This window comes from Talpa europaea (assembly GCF_964194135.1).
Source record: "Talpa europaea genome assembly, chromosome: 1".
Taxonomy (NCBI): Eukaryota; Metazoa; Chordata; class Mammalia; order Eulipotyphla; family Talpidae; genus Talpa; species Talpa europaea.
This window is the reverse complement of record NC_140073.1, coordinates 60,828,607-60,845,180: the sequence shown is the minus strand read 5'-3', so window position 1 is coordinate 60,845,180 and position 16,574 is coordinate 60,828,607. Positions and strand designations below refer to the sequence as shown.

General features: G+C 42.3%; 1 pseudogene across 1 annotated transcript in view; it reads left to right on the top strand.

Annotated features, from left to right (window-relative positions):
- LOC311183359 (protein regulator of cytokinesis 1-like) overlaps window positions 1-16,574 on the top strand; it is a 94,938-nt pseudogene that overhangs the window by 58,801 nt on the left and 19,563 nt on the right. Inside the window, exons 2-3 of the transcript in view lie at window positions 14,964-15,077; window positions 15,231-15,360. The product of the transcript in view is annotated as a protein regulator of cytokinesis 1-like (transcript). The remainder of the gene's footprint in view (window positions 1-14,963; window positions 15,078-15,230; window positions 15,361-16,574) is intronic.

The window sequence follows — 16,574 nt, the reverse complement described above, 5'->3', positions numbered from 1 at the left end:
TTATCACCTATGTATTTTTTAATCCATTATGACAGTAAGATACTGAAGAGTTCCAATACAGTATGGTTCCTTATCTTGCTCTTTTATAATCACCCCTTCTCTATCCCCATTCGTGAGCCATGACATCTCCTTTGCCCTTGGGAGATTGTGTCATTTCAATTATATAATTTCAATTATATATTATGTAACCTTTGTGTATTTTTTCACTCAGCACAATTCATTGTATATTCACCTATGTTAGTCCATGTTATCATTAGTATATTTTGATTGATTAATAGTAATTTTAGTTGTATGTACCACAGTCTTTTTAAAATATTCTCAAGTTAAAAACTTATGAGCTGATTCATTTTTTGCTATTAATGTTGCTATGAATACTTATGTACAGTTTTTTTTTTTGTGGGAACATGAGATTTAATCTCTTTGGGAGAAATGATGGTATTTATGGTAGCTGTATGTTAATATATATGTATATATATTTTAAAGATTAATTTATTTATGCATATTAGAACTGGGGTGTAAGCCAGAGGTGTGGGGGGTGAGAGGATTCACCAGAGGGAGTGGGAGCAGAACAGGCAGATCTTGAAATACACTGCTGAGGGAACAGTGGGCGACACAGGAGAGGTCTGCTGTGTCATGTGGGTGTCTGCCTGGCAGCTGGGGCTCAAACTCATGCTGCAGCGGCTGGTGATAGCTTCATTGTACTGTCTTTAACCCCTGCGCCACCAACAAGGCCCTTAATATTTTTAAAGAAACTGTCAAACTACATTCCAGTGTGTATTTATGATCCCACCATTGATGGAGGTCAGATTCATTTTCTCTGTTCTTGACAGCATTTGGTACTATCACTGTTTAATTTAATATTTAAATGATCTAATGGTTAATTACATCAATTTTCTTTTCTTACACTTATTTTCCAACTCTATGTCCTGTTCAGTGAATATATATGTCCTATTCCCATGTTCTAGTTGGATATTTTCTTTTCTTTTTTTTTTAAATGGAGGATTTTTATTTATTTATTTGTTTGTTTGTTTGTTTGTTTGTTTATACAAGCACTGGGTACAGTCAGAAGCACGGGAGGGTGAGAGAATTCACCAGAGCCAGAGGGGGAGCAGAGCAGGCAGAAGGACCAAAGCACACTGCTGAGGGGAGCAGCGGGTGGCAGGAGAGGTCTGCGCACCATGTGGGACCCTCCTCCGGTGGCCGGGGAGCAGCCGGGGATAGAACCTGCACTGCAGAGGCTGCAGGCAGCTTCGCAACCCAGCACTCAACCGCTGCGCCACCAGGAAGGCCCCAATATTTTCTTTTTTGCTGTGAGTTTTTTTTTAAAGACATATTTTTTTACGCATACAAGAACTGGGGTGTAGGCCAGAGGTGGGATTAGGAGCTGGGGTGGTGGAGAGAAAGGCAGATGTACTGAAATATGCTGCTGAGGGGAGCAGCGGGCTAGGCAGGAGAGGTCTGCTGCGCCGTGTGAGTTGCTCCCTGGCTGGTCAGGGAATTCAGAGGATCTGGATCAGGGATGGAACTCGCTGCAGTGGCTGGTAAAAGCTTGACAGTGCTGTGTCTTTAACCCCGGTGCCACCAGGGAGGCCCTGCTATGAGTTTTAAGAATGCTTTATACTGTCTAGATAGTTACCTTTCATTAAATATAGGTTTGTCAATATTTTCACTAAATTTTATGGCCTGTTTTTTCATCCTCTTTTATGAACTTTCCCAGAGCAAAAGCATTTAATTATTATGAGGCTTTATTTATCTTTGTTTTTTTTAAATGAAGCATACATTTGGAATGTTTGTCTACCTCTTGCTTCCAAATATGGCGTCCTTTCCTCAAGTTTTATTATTTTTTTATAGAGGCATGTTTTATTTATTTATTTGTTTGTTTGTTTTGTTTATACATGCACTGGGTACAGTCAGAAGCACGGGAGGGTGAGAGAATTCACCAGAGCCAGAGCGGGGAGCAGAGCAGGCAGAAGGACCGAAGTACACTGCTGAGGGGAGCAGCGGTCGGCAGGAGAGGTCTGCGCACCATGTGGGACCCTCCTCCGGTGGCCGGGGAGCAGCCAGGGATCGAACCGGTGCCGCAGAGGCTGCGGGCAGCTTCGCAACCCAGCTCTCAACCGCTGCGCCACGGGGGAGGCCCCTTTCCTCAAGTTTTAAAGTGTTATACTTACCTTTATTTTTATAGTCCTTAATATTTGATTGAATAATTCTCACCACTTTTCTCTTGTCAAGATTGTTTATTCTAAATACTTTTTGTTTTAAATTTAGAATAAGCTTATTATATCTATAAAAGTTGCTGTGATTTTGATATGAGTTGAAATAAATGTTTAGATCAGTTTTGGAATAACTGGCATATTAACTATTTTGAGTTTTCTCATTCACAAAAACAATAGCTGCATTTTTCAGACTTTAGACTGCTTTCATAAACACTTTAATTTTGACATATAGATGATATATATTTTAAGTTTGTATCTGTTTCATTTTATTTTGATACATTTTTAAATTTAAATTTTGTTTTTATTTATATATATTTTTACATCATTGTTCATTATTTAAGAATATTTTCTTCCCCCACCCCCTCAGGTGTAGCCCCCAAAGAGTTTCCTTCCCCAAGGCACCCGTGCACCATCACCTCAGTCCCCTGTGCTCCACCCTCCCTCCCTCTGATCCCTCTCCCTCCTCCTCCCCTGCAGGATGTCTCTGATTTATAATTGTCCATTTTTGCTTTGTACTGTTATTATTTCTCCCCCGATGTCTTAAAATGTGCTGTGTTTTTAATTTGTTTACAATTAATCACTGTTTATATATAGAAATGTGGTTGCTTGTGTGTTTGTTGCTTTTTTATCGTGTTGAATTCATTGATTAGTTATAGAGTATTTTTGTTGATTTATTGGACTTTCTATGTAGAAACACATGCCCTTTTCAAATAGAGATAATTTTTTATGTAATTCCACTTGCCATTATTATTATTACTACTACTGTTATTGGGTTGTCATATGTCATGACTTTTCTGACAACCCTTATGCCTTATTACTTTGGTTAGAACCTTAGATACCATGTTGAATAAAAGTGGTCAAAACTGATGAACTTGTCTTGTTTATTATCTTGGGAGGGATGATTATTCAATGAAGGAGTGAAAGTACAATTTTGGATCTAGGTTTTTGTAGATGTGATATAATACCTCTTATTTTTAACTTCTAAGAGTTTTTCTCATAGTCATATAATCATTTGCTTTTTTTGTTTGTTTAGCTTATTGATATTATACTGATTGATTTTCAGATATGGCCAGTATCGGCTTAATAAATCCTCTTTGGTGATTGTATATAAATCTTTTACATATGGATTCCTACCATTTTATTAATGGCTTCACAGTTATTTTCATGAGATATTAATGGGTAGTTTTCTGTTTTTGTACTGACTTTCGTTTCAATATCAGGGTAACACTGAGTTCATAAATTTGCTTGGAGCATGATAGCTCCTCTTCTATCAATACATTTTGGATGAGATTGAATAAAATTGTAAGATTTCCCTTAAATATTTGGTAGACTTCCCAGGGGAAAAACCTAGGTCTGGAAAAAATTTTTGAGGAGTTTTAAAATTACAACTCTTTTTATTTGATGACTGAGGACTGTTCTGACTGTTTCATCTTGGTTGAACATTATTAACTTGTGATTTGAGAGAGGCAGAGCAACATGGTGGAGAGGAGACACTGCGAGTAAGATCTCCCATTAAAAAAAAGTTAATAGGGAGGAAAAGCGGCAGGTCCCAGTGAGAACTGGGACACGGAAGATAAACGGACGATTCCAGCAAACTACCCAAAGAAGAAAGTTGCCATAAAAGAGGTCTAGAAGGGAGGAAAGCGCAGAACCCTGCTACCCTCCCCCACCCACAAAGTTGGCACTCTCCGACCAACAGAAAGGAGGAAAAAAACAAACCAAAACGACCAACAAGAACAAACTACGCATCAAGCTGGACTGTGAGTGGAAAGGAACTATTTCAGCCACCACACCCCGTGAACTGGAGCTGTGGAGAACCCTGCAGGATTAGCAGCTGCGGTAAGCGAACGGCGCCAGGCGCCATTAGAGAACAAAAGAGTCTCTGGAGACCTGCACACAGCCCCGGGCCGGCCAGTAAGCTTGCGCGGAAAAGCAGCGTGCTTGAAAAGCAAATGCAGATCTGGATCGCGGCTGCCCAGGTCCCTGTGCCTGTGACCTAGGCTTGCGGGGAGACACTCAGGGGCCCTCACTGAGGTGAAAGTCCCTCACTGAGTAATCAGAAACCAGGCGCCCGGACACAGGAGCGGTGTGCAAAAGGCGCCATCCCTGCAGCCACTGAACTGGGCTACAGCCCATGTCCTGGACCTGAGGTCTTTGGAACTGAGACCCGGGGCACGAAATTCGGGGTGTGGGTCAACCACGTCAGTGGGGAACAAGGCAGACACAGCACCCCAAAGACATTGAGGTTTTCCCTACCATTCCCACTCTGTTCCCTGTCCCATGGGGTGAAAAAAAATGAGCTCCCCAAGAACAATAGGAGAGATCTCTGGCGCCACCTAGCTTGAAACCAGCAGAAGGGCTCCTGGAGGGTCCCGTGGCCATTTGGGAAGTTAGCCCACCCCAGTTCCCTTCAGACCAGCAGTCTGAGCCCATAGGGGAAGCGAGCACCCACGGCCGGGGCAGACCGTGCGCGCAGAAGAGTGTGCCTGAGACCAGACGCGCAGGGAGTGCGTCCCACATCGCCATTTTAGAACAGGGACATTTCTTCGGTAAAGACTGCCTGCAGAAGTCTCCCTCAGGAGCCAGAGGTGAGCGGGGAAGCCTGCCCACGCCAGGCCCCTTTTGGCCTGCAGTCCAAACCCAGGGGGGGAGCGGGAACCCACCACTGGGGTAGACCAAGCGCACAGGGGAGTGGGTCCCCACACTGGCATTTTAGACCAGGGAACTTTCTTCAGTAAAGACTGCTTGAAACCGACAGAGGGCTCCTGGAGGAGCCAGAGGGGAGCGGAGAAGCTCACCCAAGATGCCAGCCAGTCCCAGCAACACAGTGAACCAATGCATACGACAAATTAGAAAACAGACAGTAGAAGTAGAAGAACCAAACGCAACCTAACAACTCTTCAGGAAAAAAGCACACCACAAAAAAGAAAGCCACCCCCCAGATTGCAACAACAGTAACTTGGAAGAACTTCTGAGCCTTCCAGAAAGAGAATTTAAAATTGCCATGATTAAAAAAACTAACAGAACTCATAAAGGAAAACAAAGATCAGAAGAAGGAAATTGAGTCCCTAAAGAGGGAAAACAATGGTCAGAAGAATGAAATTGAGTCCCTAAAGAGGGAAGCAAAAGAAACACAGGAGATCAAAGAATTAATGGAGGAACTAAAGAATTCTGGGAAAAGCAAAGAAAGCAGAATAGATGAAAGGGAAGAACAAATAAGTACTCTTGAAGACATGGAAATAAAAAGAACCAAACCAGAAAAGGAAAGAGAGGTACGAAGGAAAAAGAAGGAAGAAAGACATCGGGAACTATCTGACGCCATGAGGAAAGGAAATATAAGAGTTATAGAAGGAGAGGAGAGAGATGTAGGAACAGAGAAAATATTCAAAGAGATAATTGAAGAGAACCTCCCAAATGTGAAGAAGGAGCTGAAAATAGATATACAAGAAGCAAGAAGAATACCAAACTTCCACGATGAAAGGAGAAATACAGCAAGACACATAATAGAAAAGCTCCCAAGAATCCAGGACAAGGAAAAAATAATGAAGCTGACAAGAGGGAAGAAACAGATAACATTCAATGGAAAACCAATCAGGCTGACATCAGACTTCTCTGAAGAAACACTACGGGCAAGGAGAGTGGAGGGACATAGTCAACAGACTCCAAGAAAACAGATGCCAACAAAGAAATTGAAATGGTAATCAAAAACCTCCCCAAAAACAAAAACCCAAGACCTGATGGATTTACAAATGAATTCTACCAAACATTCAGAGATGAATTAGTGCCTATCCTTCACAAACTCTTCCAAAAAATTGAGAAGGAAGGGATAATCCCAAACATGTTCTATGAAGCCAACATTACACTAATACCAAAACTGAACAAGGACAACACAAAAAAGGAAAACTACAGGCCAATATCCCTAATGAACACTGATGCAAAAATCCTCAATAAAATTTTAGCTATCAGAATCCAACAATGTATCCATAAGATAATAAACCACGACCAAGTAGGATTCATTCCAGGGACACAGGTCGGTTTAACATCCGAAAATCAATCAATGTTATCCAACAAATCAACAAAAAGAAATATAAAAACCACATGATAATAGCAATAGATACTGAGAAATCTTTCGACAAAGTGCAACACCCATTCATGATAAAAGCCCTTGAAATTCTTGGGATACAAGGAACGTACCTCAACATCATAAAGGCCATATATGACAAGCCAACAGGCAGTATCATTCTCAATGGCGAAAAGCTAAAAGCAATTCCATTAAGATCTGAAAGAAGACAAGGATGTCCACTCTCACCACTGCTTTTCAATATAATACTGGAAGTCCTAGCCAGAGCAATAAGACAAGAGAAGGATATACAAGGAATCCAAATAGGAAAAGAAGAAGTCAAACTATCACTATTTGCAGATGATATGATAATATACATAGAGAACCCCAAAAACTCCACAGAAAAACTAATTCAACTCATCAATCAATTCAGTAAAGTGGCAGGATACAAAATCAACACGCAAAAGTCAGTAGCCTTCCTGTACACAAACAATTAATCTGAAGAAGAAGAAATAAAAAAAATCCCTTTTATTATCAAAACAAAAAAAATTAAATATTTGGGAATAAATCTATCAAAAGAGGTAAAGGACCTATACAAAGAAAACTATATAAAACACTGTTAAAAGAAATAGAAGAAGACACAAAGAAATGGAAAGACATCCCTGCTCATGGATTGGAAGAATAAACATTATTAAAATGGCCATCCTACCAAAAGCAATATACAGATTCAATGCTATTCCAATCAAAATTTCAATGTCATTCTTCAAAGAAATAGAACAATTATTGATGAAATTCATATGGAATCACAAAAAACCCCGAATAGCCAAAGCTCTCCTGAAAAAAAAGGAAGGGAATGGAGGCATCACACTCCCAGACTTCAAAGTATACTACAAAGCCATAATCATCAAAACTGCATGGTATTGGAACAAGAACAGACATACAGACCAATGGAATCAAATAGAAAATCCAGAAATAAACCCACAGATTTATGGTCAACTAATCTTTGACAAAGGAGCAAAGACTATGCATTGGAGCAAAGAAAGTTTGTTCAATAAATGGTGCTGGGAAAACTGGGTCACTACATGCAAAAGAATGAAGCTTGACCACTACCTCACACCATACACAAAAATCAACTCAAAATGGATTAAAGAACTAGACATAAGACCTGAAACCATAAAATACAAAGAAGGAAATATAGGCAAAACACTACGTGATATGCACATCAAAGACATCTTTACAGACACATCACCCAAAGCAGTGATAGTGAAGGCAAAGATATACAGCTGGGACTACATCAAATTAAAGAGCTTCTGCACAGCAAACAAGACAATAACAAAAACAAAGAGAAACCCCACCAGCTGGGAGAACATTTTTGCACACAACACTAATGATAAAGGACTGATCACAAAAATCTGCAAAGAGCTGATGAGACTCAACAAAAACAAAGAAAATAATACAGTGAAAAAATGGGCAGAAGAGCTCAAAGGAAACTTCTCTGAAGAGGAAATGCAAATGGCCAACAGGCATATGAAAAAAATGTTCAACATCACTTGTAATCAGGGAAATGCAAATCAAAACTACCATGAGATACCATCTTACACCAGTGAGAATGGCACATATTAAAAAAACTAGCAACAACAAATGTTGGCGAACTTGTGGAGAAAAAGGAACTCTTCTGCACTGTTGGTGGGAGTGCAAACTGGTCCAACCACTATGGAGAGCTGTGTGGAGATTTCTGGACCTACTAAACATAGAGCTTCCATATGATCCAGCAATTCCACTCCTAGGTATTTACACAAAGGACACAGAAACATCAATTCCAAAGAACACCTGCACCCCTTTGTTTATAGCAGCACTATTTACAATAGCTAAGCTTTGGAAACAACCCAAATGCCCAAAAATAGATGACTGGATCAAGATGATGTGGTCCATATACACCATGGAATATTACTCAACATTCAAAAAAGATAAACACATGCAATTTGCAGCAACATGGATGGCGCTGGAAGGGATCATTCTCAGCGAAATAAGCCAGAAAGAAAAAGAAAAATACCGGATGGTCTCACTCTTAGCAGGAATCTAGAAAACTTAAATAAGGGACCAGGAAAATGAATATAAGAAAGTGAAAATCAAAATCAACAAAAACTATGAACCAGAGACACTTTTTGGGGGTTGGGGGGCGGGAGGGGAGGGATTGGGGTCAGAATGGGGGGGTTGCAATTGTATGGGGAATATAAAAATAAAATTTATTATTAAAAAAAAACAAGTGTTCTTTGGAATTGATGTTTCTGTGTCCTTTGGGTAAATACCTAGGGGGTTGCAATTGTATCGGGAATATAAAAATAAAATTTATTATTTAAAAAAAAAGACTGCAAAAAACAACAACAACAACAACAACAACAAAAAAGGCAAGCACTTTTTAAATGTGCAAAATAGAGAAAAGGAGAAAAATAAGTCCAAGGTTGAAACATTAAAAAAACAAAATGACTTGTGATTTACAAGGGATGTGTTCATTTCTTCTAAGCTGTCAAATTTATTGCCAGAAAGATGTTCATTTATTCCATTGTTGTATTTTTAATGTCTATGAATTCTGAAGTGATATCCCTTGCTACATTATTTTTTGTATTGGTGATTAGTGCATTCTCTCTCTCTCTCTCTCTCTCTTTCTGTAATTTGCCGGATGTTTGTTAATTTATTGATTTTTTAAATGTCAGCTTTTTGTTTCAATGATTTTCTTTTTTTCTTTTCAATATCATTGATTTCTGCTATTATCCTAATATATTATTCCTTAATTTTCCTTATTTAGAATTTAGTTTGCCCGAACTTGAAGGTGGAAATTAAGTTATTTTTTATTTTTTAATGATTTATTTATTTATGCATACAAGAACTGGGATACAGGCCAGAGGTGTGGGGGTGGGAGCAGAGTGAGAGGATTCACCAGAGACAGAGTGGGGAACAGAACAGGCAGACTGACTGAAGTCCACTGCTGAGGGGAGTAGCAGGCAAGTCAGGAGAGATCTATGCCATGTGGGTTGCTCCCTGGCAGGGATTGAACTCATGCTGCAGAGGCTGCAGACAGCTTCACAGGTTGCATATTAACCCCTTGCACAAGCAGAGAGGCTCCTCCTGCCCTTTTTTTTTGTGTGTGTGTGTGTGGGGGGCCCTCACCAGTGGCCGGGGATCGAACTGGTGCTTCAGAGGCTGTGGGCAGCCTTGCAACCCAGCTCTCAGCCACTGCGCCACCAGGGGAGGCCCCTCCTGCCCATTTCTTGACTGGATTGTTTACTTTGTTTTTTGTTGGATCGTGTTCTTGTGAGCTATTCTTTTGTTTTCTTTGGAAAAATGTCTACTCAAATTCTTTGCCTGGAGTGCCAGTCTTCTTTTATTGTTCAGGAAAGGGATCACTTTACCTTCTGGGTGATTACAAATTAGGCCCAGAATCCGGATGTTAGACATGTCGTAAACTGTTGACTGGTATTCAAGGCCATTATTTTATTTTACTTACAACAGTTTCATTAGGGTCTGATGAAATGAAGATGGGGACGAGGTGGGTGGCAACTGTGAGGGGTGGCACCAGAGCTAGACCTGGTTATGCAAGGGGCCCTGTCCAGGGAGTGAGGGCAGGTTAAGCTGGCTGGAGTCTGAGGGAGTGAGGGGCAGGAGGAACTAGGAGACTATGGACAGAGGTTTAGAGAACCTTCCTCGGTGGTGGAATTGTGGTTCCTGCGGGTAGATTGTGGTTCCTGCTTAGGACGGGCCCTGGAGCCTTGGGATTTTGTTCCCCTGAGAACCTGGCTGTCAGGTGGAAACCAGCTAGGGTGGGCCGGGCCTCCAAGACTGAGAAAGCCTCTGGGCAGTGGATGAGTGCTATGGCTGCCTTATCCCAGGGCTTTGATTAAATGTTGACCTTGGGATTAGATCTTGTATTTTTAATATTTTTAAAGATTTATTTATTTATGCATGCAAGAACGGGGTTACAGGCCAGAGGTGTGGGGGGTGGAGGATTCACCAGAGCCAGAGTGGGGAATAGAACAGGCAGACGACCGAAATCCACTGCTGAGGGGAGCAGCTGGGAGACATGAGAGGTCTGCTGTGCCAAGTGGTAGATCCCAGGCCAGGTATTGACTTGTGCTGCTGCATGGTGGGCAGGGAGGAGAACTGCTGTTTTTTTTTTTTTTAAGCTTTAGATAAAATGCCACTGAATAGTATAGATGTGGCATATATATAGAAATACAGACAAATGAAACCCCAACCCAGTGGATTGTCGGACAGCACCCTTGTGGGACCATCCTGCCCAGCCTCTCACCGCCGCCCAGGACAGTGGCGGTGGCATCTGAAAGCAGAGCTGAGTTTTGCCCGCTTGTGAACATTGTAAAGGGGATCGCGTGGTGCACTAGACACTTGCTGCTCTGCTTTCTTCCACCCCGGATCATTTTTTCCTTGTCTTCCCCATTTCCCCCTTCTTTCTTTGTTACTTTTACCTCTTCCCCCGGCCCCCTTAGACATGAGGTGTACTTTAGACACCAGAAACTGGGCTCAGTGTACACGTGAGTTTGAGTCAGGGCTGTCGTGTGCAGCTGTGTGATGGCGTGTCCATAGTGCCATCCTTGTGCCTTTTGTGGGGGTGGAGGGGCTGTCCAGATCCCAGGCAGTGAGTCTGCTCCCTAGCACTATGTGTCTGCCCCTTCTAGAATTTCATAAAATGGAACCAGTGTGTAACCCTCGGACTCTGACAGGGCTTAGCTGACCATGATTCTGAGATTCCTCCATGCTGGGTAATCCCCCGTAGGGAGTGGGTTATTGTCCGTTTTGTATGACTAGCCTGGGATTTTGTCTGTCTCGTTGATGGCCGTGGATGTGTTTCTGCTGGATATGTGTGTGGAGCTGGAACTCCTGGGTCCAGCATTAGTTGCTGTTGCCAACAAGTGTTTGGTTTTTTTACTTTTCTTACATTGTTGTTCATTTTTGTACAGTATTTGATTTCAGCCCTCAGGTGTAGTCCCCATAAATCTCCCACCACTACATCACCCCTGAACCATCACCATAGCCCCTTGTGCTTCCCCTGCCAACGGTTTTTAAAATGGTACCAGTTCACACTCCAAACAAGTAGTAGATGAAAGTTGTGCTTTTCTGGGTCCTCATCAACATTTGATGCTTGTGTTGGTCAAGCCGTCCTGTTGAGTGAAAAGTTGTGATTTAGGAACAAGAACGTGGCAATACATTGCTGGCCACCTTCCAGGATCTTTAAAACTATCAAACTCTTATCCTCATCAACATTTGATGCTTGTCTTTGTCTGTTTTACTCAAAGTCTATTTTACTGACATTTTGGCCTGTTTTTCTTCAATAAAATCATTTATATTTCTGGACCTCCCTGGTGACACAAGGGGTTAAGGCACAGCACTATGAGGCTGTCCACATCCACTGCAGCACAAGTTCGATCCCCAGCCAGACAGCTGACGCACATGGTGCAGCAGACCTCTCTTGTCTCCCTGCTGCTCCCCTCAGCAGTGGATCTGCCTGTTCTGGTCCCCACTCTGTCTCTGGTGAATCCTTCCACCACTGCACCTCTGGCCTGTACCCCAGCTCTTGTGTGCATCAATAAATAAATCTTTTTATTATTATTATATTTTATTTTTTATACAAGCACTGGGTATAGTCAGAAGTGCGAGAGGGTGAGAGGATTCACCAGAGCCAGAGCGGGGAACAGAATAGGGAGATTGACGAAATAAAATGCTGATGGGAGCAGCAGGCGGCCAGAGAGGTCTGCGTGCCATGTGGGACCCTCCTCTGGTAGCTAGGGAGAAGCTGGGGATCAAACTGGCTCTGCAGAGGCTGGGGGCAGCTTCACAACCCAGCACTCAACCGCTGCACCACTGGGGAGGCCCAATAAATCTTTTAAAAAATCATTTATATATTTTTTATTTATTTTATTTATTTTTTTTAAATAAGTTTTATCTTTATATTCCCCATGCAATTGCAATCCCCTTATTTTGACCGCATCCCTCCCCTCCCCACCCCCCTCTCCCCATAGAGAGTGTCTGGTTCATAGTTTTTTGTTGCCTTCTTTTTTATGGTTTATTTCTAGTTTGATGCCTTCATGTTCAGAAAAGATGGTTGGTATAATTTCGATCTTGATGTTTCTGTTGATGTTTGTCTTGTGTCCCAGTATGTGATCGATCCTGGAGAATGATCTGTGTGTGCTTGAGAAAAATGTGTACTCCGTTTTTTTGAGGGTTTAGTGTTCTATAGATGTCTGTTAAGCCCAAACACTCTAGATCCTTATTTAGAGCTTTAGTGGCTTTACTTATTTTTTGTCTCCTTGATCTGTCCATTGTTGATAGTGGTGTGTTAAATCTCCCACTACGTATGTGTTTTCTCTGATGTCTGTTTTCAGAGATGACAATAGTTGTCTGATATATTTTGGTGCTCCTTCGTTTGGTGAGTATATGTTAATGAGTGTTATTTCTTCTTGAAGTATCGTCCCCTTGATCATAATGTAGTGACCATTGGGGTCTCTTTTTATCTTTTTGAGTTTGAAATCTGTTTTATTTGATATAAGTATCGCTGTTCCTGCTTTCTTTTTTGGTCCATTTGCTTGTAGGATTGTTTTCCATCCTTTAACTTTGAGTCTATTTTTATCTTTTGTAGCTAAATGTGTTTCCTGGTGACAGCAAAAGTTTGGGTTTTATTTCTTATTCCAGCCTGCAACTCTGTGTCTTTTTATTGAAGAGTTTAATCCATTTACATTCAGAGTTAATATTGTTATGTTAGCATCTGTATTTGCCATTGTGTTTGTCTTTCCTTTGATTTTATTTATTTATTCTTTTTAATAACTTTTTTTATTTTTGGCCTTCTTTTGTTGTTATTCGTCCCTCTGAGGTTCTGGCTTTAGGACTCCTTGTAGTATTTTTTGGAGTGGGGTTTAATCATAATGAAATTCCAGAGTTTCTTTTTGTCTGGGAAAGTCCTTATTCTTTCTTCATAGAGGAAGGAGAGCTTTGTGGGATAGAGTATTCTTGGTTGGCATCTTTTTTCTTGGAGTCTGTTAACTATGTCCCTCCACTCTCTCCTTGCCCATAGTGTTTCTTCAGAGAAGTCTGATGTCAGCCTGATTGGTTTCACTTTGAATGTTATCTGTTTCTTCCCTCTTGTCAGCTTCATTATTATTTTCTTGTCCTGGATTCTTGGGAGCTTTACTATTATGTGTCTTGCTGTATTTTTCCTTTCGTCGTGGAAGTTTGGTGTTCTTCTTGCTTCTTGTATATCAATTTTCAGCTCCTTCTTCACGTTTGGGAAGTTCTCTTCAATTATTTCCTTGAATATTTTCTCTGTTCCTACATCTATCTCCTCTCCTTCTGTTATTCCTATAACTCTTATATTTCCTTTCCTCATGGAGTGAGATAGTTCCCAAAGTCTTTCTCTGGTCTTTTCTTTCTTACTTCTCTTTCCTTTTCTGTTTTGGTTCTTTTTATTTCTGTGTCTTCAAGAGTTCTTATTCATTCTTCCATTTCATCTATTCTGCTTTCATTGCTTTTCCCAGAGTTCTTTATTGCCTCTATTAATTATTTGATCTCCTGCATTTCTTTTACTTCCCTCTTTAAGGACTCAATTTCATTCTTCTGATCTTTGATTATTTTTCCCCTTATCATTGTTTTCCTTTATGACTTCTGTCAGTTTTTTAATCATGGCAATTTTAAATTCTCTTTCTGGAAGGCTCAGAAGTTCTTCCAAGTTACTGTCGTTGCAATCTGGGGCGTGGTTTTCTTTTTATGTTGTGCTTTTTTCCTGAGGAGTTGATAGGTTGCGTGTGGTTCTTCTACTTCTACTGTCTGTTTTCTAATTTGTCGTATGCATTGGTTCACTGTGTTGCTGGGACTGGCTGGCATCTTGGGTGAACTTCTCCGCTCCCCTCTGGCTCCTCCGGGGGCCATCTGTTGGTTTCAAGCAGTCTTTACTGAAGAAAGGTCCCTGTTCTAAAATGCTGATGTGGGGACATGCTCCCCTGCGTGCCCGGTCTGCTCCGGCCATAGGTTCCCGCTCCCATTCTGGGCTTGGAATGTAGGCCAGAAGGATACTGGGGTGGGCGAGCTTCCCAGTTTACCTCTGGCTCCTCCAGGAGCCTTCTGCTGGTTTCAGGCAGTCTTTACTGAAGAAAGGTCCCTGTTCTAAAATGCCGATGTGGGGACACTCTCCCCTGCGCACCTGGTGTGCGCCGGTGGTGTGTTTCCGCTCCCCCTCTGGACTGGGACTGCAGGCCACAAGGGGCCTAGCATGGACGAACTTTCCAGCTCATCTCTGGCTCCTCAGGGAGCCTTCTGCTGGTTTCAGGCAGTCTTTACTGAAGAAATGTCCCTGTTTTAAAATGGTGATGCGGGACGCACTCCCTGCATGCACTGTCTGCCCCTATATTTCTTTTTATACTCTCATGGGTAGACTATTTGATACAATTCCAGATGCTGAACATTATTCATAAGATTGAGTTTCTGTGATGTCATGTGATGGTGTTGCTGGTGTTGTGGTTTATAGGGAAAAGACAAAGGAGTGGTTAAATGTGAATTAAGCTGCATGCTTGTTTTCAGTTTGTTTTAGCCTTGAGGCTACCAAGGTCTAGTTTATTTCATTTCTGTAAATTCTGCTCTTGGTCAGGAGCTTGTGGAACTCCAGGGTCTCTTTCCTTGTGTTTCAGTGAGGTGCTGTTCTTCCAGAAAGCCCTGACACACCTGCGGGAAATATGGGAACTAATTGGGATCCTCAAAAACAGCAGCTGCAGAGAACTGAGGATGTGAAGAAGTACATCAAGGTGAGTGCAGCCAAGCTGCCCTGGCAGTGGCTTGGGGCAGGGTGCTGGCACCATCTGAGATGGCATATACCAGGGAGAATGTTACTGTTGCCCAAACCTCAGGCTTCCCTCCCCCCTGTGCCCCCCGACAACTTCAGGAACCATCTCTCATAGGACCTCCTGAATACCATGATTGCTGAAGAGAAGAGCCTGAAGGAGAGGCTCATCAAGAGCATCTCTGTTTGTCAAAAAGAACTGAGCACCCTGTGCTGTAAGTTACATGTGGAGCCCTTTCAGGTGCTCTGTGGGCCCTGGGGGTCCCCCTGGGCTCTAAGCTGGAGGGGGTGTCTGTAGGCAGTGAGCATGAGAAGTGGGGAAACATGCTGCATGGTTAATAGGTCCCACAAGGTTATTGTAATCTATGTAAAGAGTTGCCTCTCAGAGAGGTGAGACATCTCGTAAGTGTTGCTTATTTTTGATCAAAAACAAGCTTCCGGGCCTCCCCGGTGGCGCAGCGGTTGAGCGCTGGGTTGCGAAGCTGCCTGCAGCCTCTGCAGTGCCGGTTCGATCCCCGGCTGCTCCCCGGCCACCGGAGGAGGGTCCCACATGGCGCGCAGACCTCTCCTGCCGCCCGCTGCTCCCCTCAGCAGTGTACTTCGGTCCTTCTGCCTGCTCTGCTCCCCGCTCTGGCTCTGGTGAATTCTCTCGCCCTCCCGCGCTTCTGACTGTACCCAGTGCTTGCATAAATAAATAAATAAATCTTTAAAAAAAAAAACAAACAAAAAAAACAAGCTTCCTCTTACTGTCAATTTGTAGAGCACACAAAAATATTTTAATCTGAAGAAAAGCCAGGCACAGATGCTAATGTGATATTCTTTAAAGGGACGTGAAAAGAGCTATGTAGGCAGCAAAAATTTCTGACCATACCAGGGAACATTATCCCCAAATCCTGCATTTGTAGATTTTTCCATACCCAGAAGCTGCAGACCACTGAACCAGCCAGAACTGCAACTTGTGGTGAAATCCCCCAAAGCTAAGCATCAGGAGAGCAGTCAGTCTCAGCATGTCATGCTTGCCTGAGACCCCACTGAGAAGCAGTGTGCTGGGGGTCAGGGACCCAGGGACGATGCTGGCAGGGACACGTGCCTGGCTAGAAGGCTATAAAGACAGCATTTGGGTCATATAAATGAAGACAAGAGTAAAGTTTGGGGAGGTGATTGCAGGCAGCACATGATGGTGAGAGAGATAAGGATAGGTTCTCAGGTCTTTCTCCTGTTACAGGAAGAACTGCTTAGGTGTCTAGTGGAGTCAGCAGAGGCAGGAGATGGCCTTGGCAGGGATAAGAGTAACTCACAGCTGACAGCTAAAAGCAGGTGGGCCAATTGTAACATCAGTGAAGTTTCTGGAATTCAACAGAAATAACATAAATATCGTTGACTTTGAACAGGTTATTGTTGTTGTAACCTTTGTTATTTCAAGATTTATTTATGCATACAAGAACTGGGGTTTAGACCATAG